Consider the following 8,044-nt stretch of genomic DNA (forward strand, 5'->3'; position numbering starts at 1 on the left):
CTGCTGATTATTGAGCTCCCAATTCAGAAAAAAATACTGAAGTTAAATCTTCAAATGGGGAATACTTCGAAACTTCAGCAGGTGAAAGTATGTTTTACACTGACTCCTAAATTTAATATAATGCTTATTTTTATAGATTTCACAAAACTCATGGATTAAACAATTTATAACGAATGGAGGAGAGGTTATTTTATTGTTTGTTGACTCAAGACTTTAGCGAGGCAGCAGAAAGTGATTGATAGTGACGGTGTTGGTGGGTGGCTAGAATTCTAGCAGTATAGCATTGTCCCTTCTGCTTTTCCTTTTCCTTCGGAAGGTAAAAAACCAATTTGATATAAAGTGTTATCACTTTAATGTAATTACTTTCAGCAATACATTTCATATCACTCTACAGTGTAACATCTATACATCTCACACTCAATAACTCAGCACCCGTTAGATAAGCTGTATTTCTCACTGGAGATCAGTTACAATCAAATATGCCATCCCAGAACAATTCTGTTTCTTTAAAGGGGAATGATAGTCTGGTGAAGTACATAAGAACATAAGAAATAGGAGCAGGAGTAGGCCACCCAGCCCCTCGAGCCTGCTCCACCATTCAACAAGATCATGGCTGCTCTTTTACCTCAACACCATTTTCCTGCACCATCCCCATATACCTTGATGCCTTTAATATCTAGAAATCTATCGATCTGTGTTTTGAATGTACTCAATTACTGAGCCTCCACAGCCCTCTGGAGTAAAGAATTCCAAAGGTTCACCACCCTCTGAGTGAAGAAATTTCTCCTCATCTCAGCCCTAAATGGCCTACCCCTTATTCTGAGACTGTGATCCCTGGTTCTAGACTCCCCAGCCAGGGGAAACATTCTCCTTGCATCTACCCTGTTGAGCACTGTAAGAATTTTGTATGTTTCAATGAGATCACCTCTCATTCTTCTAAACTCTAGAGAATACAAGCCTAGTCTACTCAATCTCTCCTCATACGACAATTCTGCCATCACAGGAATCAGTCTGGTGAACCTTCGTTGCATTCCCTCTCTGGCAAGTATATCCTTTCTTAGGTAAAGAGACCAAAATTGTACACAATAATCCAGGTGTGGTCTCACCAAGGCCCTATATAATTGCAGTAAGACATCTTTACTCCTGTACTCAAATCCTCTTGAAATAAAGGCCAACATACCATTTGCCTTCCAAATTGCTTGCTGCACCTTCATGTTAGCTTTCAGTGACTAATGTACAAGGACACCCGAGTCCCTTTGAACATTTCCCAATCTCTCACCATTTAAAAATTACTCTGCCTTTCTGTTTTTCCTACCAAAGTGGATAACTTCACATTTTTCCACATTATATTCCATCTGCCATGTTCTTGCCCATTCACTTAGCCTGTCTATATCCCCTTGAAGCCTCTTTGCATCCTCCTCACAACTAACATTCCCACCTAGTTTTGTGTCATCAGCAAACTTGGAAATATTACATTTGGTCCCCTCATCCAAATCATTGATATAGATTGTGAATAGCTGGGGCCCAAGCACCGATCCCCGAGGTACCCCACTAGTCACAGTCTGCCAACTGGAAAAAGACTCGTTTATTCCTACTCTCTATTTTCTGTCTGTTAACCAATTCTCAATCCATGCCAGTATATTACACCCAATTCCATCTGATCAAACTTTGTTCACCGATCTCCTGTCTGAGACCTTATCGAAAGCCTTCTGAAAATCCAAATACACCACATCCACTGGTTCCCCTTATCTATTCTACTAGTTATATCCTCAAAGAACTCCAACAGGTTTGTCAAACATGATTTCCCTTTCACAAATCCATGTTGTCTCTGCCAAATCCTATTATTATTTTCTAAGTGTCCTGTTATCACATCCTTTATAATAGATTCTAGCATTTTCCCTACTACTGACGTCAGGCTAACAGGTCTGTAGTTTCCTGTTTTCTCTCTCCCTCCTTTCTTAAATAGTGGGGTTACATTTTACTCAATGTACTGTTTATGTTAAGAATACAATTAGAAATATATTTCATAGAAAAACTGCAAAGTTTCCACCAGAGACCCACTATGTAGGGTTTCTTCAGTCTAGGACATTCTGGTGATGTCACAGATTAGGAAGAGTTACCTGTGTCTTGGAGCAGTTTAATTTATTTTGATGTGGGACATAAATTTGGAAGAGCCTGGAAGTCAATCTAGTGCCACCTAATCCCAGGAAAATCTGTTCCTAGGAGGATGGGCTGCATATTTTTATAGTTATCATGTCCCATTGAATATTTATCATCATCAGATACCCCCGTAACGCCGAATCCCATTCCCAACTAAATATTTATGCAGCTCCTTTTTCGAATGAGTTAATCAATGCAATAGTTTTGCTCCGTTGGGGAAAGTGCTAATTTATAGTGTCATATGAAGCTTATTAGTTTTAAACCAATGTCATCTTATTCTCTGCTCATAGTCTTTGTCAAATACCCTGATTACATCTGTGTCTCTCTGACCTGTAGCATATCCGCCCCATAAAATTATATTCTGCAGTTAAACACAAGTTCACCTCTGTGAGTCTCATCTCATAACCTGCAGTCCTAGGTATCAGAATCATAGTTGTCACTTTTCTCTGAAACCTCTCCAATACTTCAATGATATGGAGAAAATAGGCTGCCCAGAATTGTATGTTGTGCTGAAAGCAAAGTTTCATCCTGCGTCAAATGAGGAAAAGTTTTGTAATATATTTTTTCACTTTAGATAGAGTAAATGCAAATTTTAAAATTGGCTGCAGATAACCGTAGCTTTTAAAAAAAGTCCCTTTGTCTTTATATTAACAGATTTGCCAATATACAAACCTGGCCAGATCCATTTACACTTTCAATCAGAGTCAGCTAGACATTTTTATTGGCGCCACAGCTATAACTCAGTTTCCTTGGTGGCTGGGCAGTCTTTCTTTGAACTGTTAATGTAGGTGAGTCTGCAGACTGAAGGATGCAAACAAATTCATGAGGGCTGGTTTTTCTGATCCTTCTCAAGGAAGCCTCTGTCCTACTGACAAAAAGTCTTCTCTTGAATATTCCAGGCCATGACACCAGCTTGGAACACTCTCGCCTATCCCACTTCTGCCGCTGAAATGCACTGTTCATCTGCATTATCTTGCAGGTGAACAGTACGTTGGAGGCACCGGAAGTGAGACTAGCGGGTATTCTGGCAGGTGAAATCATTTCATTAGTCCTGCATCCATTTATTACGTCAGGCTGCAAGAGGTGGGTGTAACAACCTCCTGCCCCTATAGTAAATCCTAGGATGAGTTTCATCAGGGCAAAGACCCGATATTGCTGCGTCCGGTCCCAATTTCTGTCATTGAAGGTCCTCACCCACCTGAACACACCCCAAATACACAAATTTTCAGACCCTATGTATATTCCATATGGGCTGGCTGCTCCCAGCCATGCAGTAACCAATTTAAATTTACTACAATGCAGAACAGCTAGAAGCTCCCGTGAAGAAGTGTCAAAAACATAGACATAGATTTTTCATCACTGTCCTCCCGATTTTGGGTGGCCAGAGATGGGTACTGGAACAGGGATCTGACATAATGTTGCAAATCGCAGACAAACATTTTTCTGATAAGGATTTTGTGCAAGCACATTATGCAAGCACAAAATCTAGGCCATGGAATCTCTTATGATTTTGACAAGGACAGATCTCTGATCCATGAGAGTAGTCTTCACCAAATCATTTATCAATAGTATGAACATTAGGAAAACAGAAGAGACACATGCCAATTACTGCAAAAAAGGAGCCTTTTTGTTTATAATGATCTCCTGCTTCCAACTATTAACCAAGTTTTTAATAGAGCTAGCTGATTTGCCATTAATTCCATGAATCTTAATTATCTTCAGAAGTAACTTGTGAAATTTAATCAAATATCTTCTGAAAATCCAAATAAATAATGACGATTGGATGGTCTCCATCCACCACTTCCATTAGCTCCACAAAGAATTCTAGCAACTTAGTTAGAGATGATCTGTTGACCTGGATTTCCCATGGAACAGTAGTGGAAATGTGGCAGGGAGATGTTCCACCAGCTACCCGGCATCCAACATCACTTCTGGACTTTCCACCAGACATTGACTATGCCTACCCATATTTGGTACTCAAATGACAGGTTAATGATACGAATACTCAGTCGGTTTATTTCCCATCATTAACGCCTTAGCAGTGCTGAGCATCAGGAATGTCATTATGCTCCCAGCACTGCTAAGGAGATGGAGAGGGGCTTTAAAAATTAAATTCCTGTCTTGTCTAGTGCAAATGATTATTTTTCATGACAGCAGTGGAGGCTGCCGGCCACATACTTTCTGCAGAGATTTCTCTCCCTTCCCATCATAGGAGAGTATATAATCAAGTTTGCTGATGACACAAAGATAGATTATAAGAACAAAAGAAATAGCAGCAGGAGTAGGCCATACCGCCACTCGAACCTGCTCCGCCATTCAATAAGATCATGGCTGATCTTCGACCCCATCTCCACTTTCCCACCCGATCCCCATATCCCTCGATTCCCTTATAGTCCAAAAATCTATCGATCTCAGCCTTGAATATACTCAATGACTGAGCATCCACAGCCCTCTGGGGTAGAGAATTCTAAAGATTCACAATCCTCTGAGTGAAGAAATTCCTCCCCATCTCAGTCCTAAATGGCCGACCCCTTATCCTGAGACTATGACCCCCAGTTCTAGACTCACCAGCGAGGGAAAACAGCCTCCTAGCATCTACCCTGTCAAGCCCAGTCAGAATCTTATATGTTTCAATGAGATCACCTCTCATTCTTCTAAACCCCAGAGAACACAGGCTCATTCTGCACAATCTCTCCTCATAGAACAATCCTCTCATCCCAGGAATCAATCTAGTGAATCTACGTTGCACTGCCTCTAAACTAAGTATAACCTTCCTTAGGTGAGGAGACACAGTATTCCAGGTGTGGTCTCACCAAAGCCCTGTACAATTGTAGTAAGACTACCTTACTCTTGTACCCCAACCCTCTTGCATAAAGGCCAACATACTATTTGCCTTCCTAATTGTTTGCTGTACCTCCATGTTAACTTTCTGTGTTTCATGTACAAGGACACCCAAATCCCTCTGAACACCAACATTTAATAGTTTCTCACCATTTAAAAATATTCTGTTTTTCTATTCTTCCTACCAAAGTGAGTAACCTTACATTTCCACACATTATACTCCATCTGCCACCTTCTTGCCCATTCATTTAACCTGTCTATATCCCTTTGCAGACTCTTTGTGTCCTCCTCACAGCTTACTTGCCCACCTAACTTTGTATCGTGAACAAACTTGTATTCATTACACTCGGTCCCTTCATCTAAGTCATTAATACAGATTGTAAATTGCTGAGGCCCCAACACTGATCCTTGTGGCACCGCACTAGTTACAGCCTGCCAACCTGAAAATGACCTGTTTATTCCTACTCTCTATATTCTGTCCGTTAACCAATCCTGTATCTGTGCTAATATATTACCCCCAACCCCATGAGCCCTTATCTTGTGTAACAACCTTTTGTATGCCACCTTATCGAATGCCTTTTGAAAATCCAAATATACAACATCTACTGGTTCCCCTTTATCTACCCTGCTAGTTATCAAAAAACTCCAGTAGATTTGTCAAACACGATTTCCCTTTCATAAAACCATGTTGACTCTGCCTAATCATATTATAACTTTCTAAGTGCCCCTTTACTACATCCTTAATAATGGATTCCAGCATTTTCCTGACTACTGATGTCAGGCTAACTGGCCTGTAGCTCCCTATTTTGTCTTTCCCTCCTTTCTTGAATAGCGGTGTTACATTTGCTACCTTACAATTCACTGGGACCGTTCTAGAGTCTAGGGAATTTTGGAAGATCACAACCAATGCATCCACTATCTCTGCAGCCACCTCTTTTAGAACTCAAGGATGTAGGCCATCAGGTCCAGGGGATTTGTTGGCTTTTAGTCACATTAATTTCTCCAGGACTTCTTCTTTACTAATATTAATTACTTTAAGTTCCTCACTTTTGTTAGACCCTTTGTTTCCCACTATTTCTGGTATTTTTTTTGTGTCCTCTACTGTGGCATAGTAAGTATTGTAGATGGGAGCATAAAATTACAAAGAGATAGTGATAGATTAAGAGTGTGTGGCAGCTGGATTTCAACACAGGTAAGTATGAGGTCCTTGATTTTGAAACAAAAATGGTGAAAATCTAGGAACAGCAGAGGTCCAAAGAGATTTAGGGGTCCATGAACACAGATCATGTAGTGTAGTGGTCAAGTACAAAAAATAATTAAAAGGCTAATGGAATGTTAGCCTTCATATCTAGAGGGCTAGAATATAAAGGGGAAAACGTTTTGTTACAGCTATACAACGCCCTGGTTAGACCACATCTGGAGTACTGTGTACAGTTCTGGGCATTGCACCTGAGAAAAGATATATTGGCCTTGGAAGAAGTGCAGCGTAGATTCACTAGAATGTTACCAGGGCTCCAAGGCTTAAATTATGAGGAGAGATTACATAAACTAGGCTTGTATTCCCTGGAATATGGAAGGTTATGGGGTGATTTGATTGAGGTTTTCAAGATTTTGGAAAGAATTGATAGGGTAGATAGAGAGAAACATTTTCCATTGTTGGGGGAGTCTAGGACAAGGGGACATAACCTTAAAATCAGAGTCAGGCCATTCACGAGAGAAGTTAGGAAATATTCTTTCACACAAAGTGTGGTAGAAGTGTGGAACTCTCTCCCTCAAAAAGCAGTAGATGCTGGCTCAATTAATAACTTTAAATTTGAGATCGATAGATTTTTGCTAGCCAAGTGTATTGAGGGATATGGAGCCAAGTCAGGTAAATGGAGTTAGGATACAGATCAGCCATGAACTCGTTGAATGGTAGAACAGGCTTGAGGGGATGAATGCACTACTGCTGTTCGTATGTGCTTATGAGAGTGACTTAGTAGTGGTGGAAATACCACTGGGATTCCGCCAAAAAGAATTTAAATCCCCAGAAGATCCTGTGGGGTCAGTGCTCAGGGAGACGGGTGCGCTGGATCAAAATATCCAGCCCATTGCTTTTAAATCAATGCTGACTACTTCTTATGTCCGCTGACCTCCTTATATATTGATAGCATTCCACAAAATAATCCGATGCGCCTTCCTTGCAACAAGCTAACTGCAATATGATTTCATGTGTTCTTTATGAAAATCAGAATAATTTTTCAGTCCTCAGGTACAGCTTCAAATGTTATAGATTGCTGAGCCAAAATGACTGCATCTTGAATTTGACCACAGTGCAGAATGTTCACTTATGAAGATTGTTGTGAACAAAATTGCAATTTCGGGATTTCTTCTCAACTTATAACTTAAACGATCAATCTGATGTTTAGCATGCTACCTAATACTAACATAGCAGTTTTTAAAAATTCCTCTTGCTGTTTTTGCAATCTGTTTTTCGATTGTCCTTTTACCTTTTATTATTCTTTTAGTTAGTCGCAACAAACTTTTATGTAACTGTCTGTACTCATTATGTTTTGTTTCTTTATATATACTTTAAAATATTCCTGTTTGGCATTAGGGTAAATTTGGCCTCCATATTTAACTATTGCAATTTAGGCTTTTGCCACATTTCATCTTTTGTTCATAGATATCCCTTTTTTGGGTGCTCAATAATCACCTGGGAAGAGTGAATGGAGGAAAATCAAGCAACAATGATTACAAGGGGATGAGAGTAATGGACAGCAGGGGGACCTAGGAATTGAATACCATGGGGTTGGGGAAATGGATGGGAAGAGGATGGGTGGTGGAGACTGGAAAGCAGTGAGGGGGTAGTGGATAACAATCAAAGAGGGGATAGTGGATGACAGTGAAAAAGGGAAAGGGATAACAATAGAGGAAAAGGGGAATGAGTGGTAATGAAGGGGGAGGGGCAATACTTTAGGGGAGAAGATCGAAGAAGCTGGGAGTGGTATAGTGGGGTAGGGAATGAAGGAGAATGCAGCATTAGCTGAGTGGGAAGGGAAGG

This window comes from Heptranchias perlo, chromosome 5 (assembly GCF_035084215.1).
Source record: "Heptranchias perlo isolate sHepPer1 chromosome 5, sHepPer1.hap1, whole genome shotgun sequence".
In the NCBI taxonomy this organism is placed as follows: Eukaryota; Metazoa; Chordata; class Chondrichthyes; order Hexanchiformes; family Hexanchidae; genus Heptranchias; species Heptranchias perlo.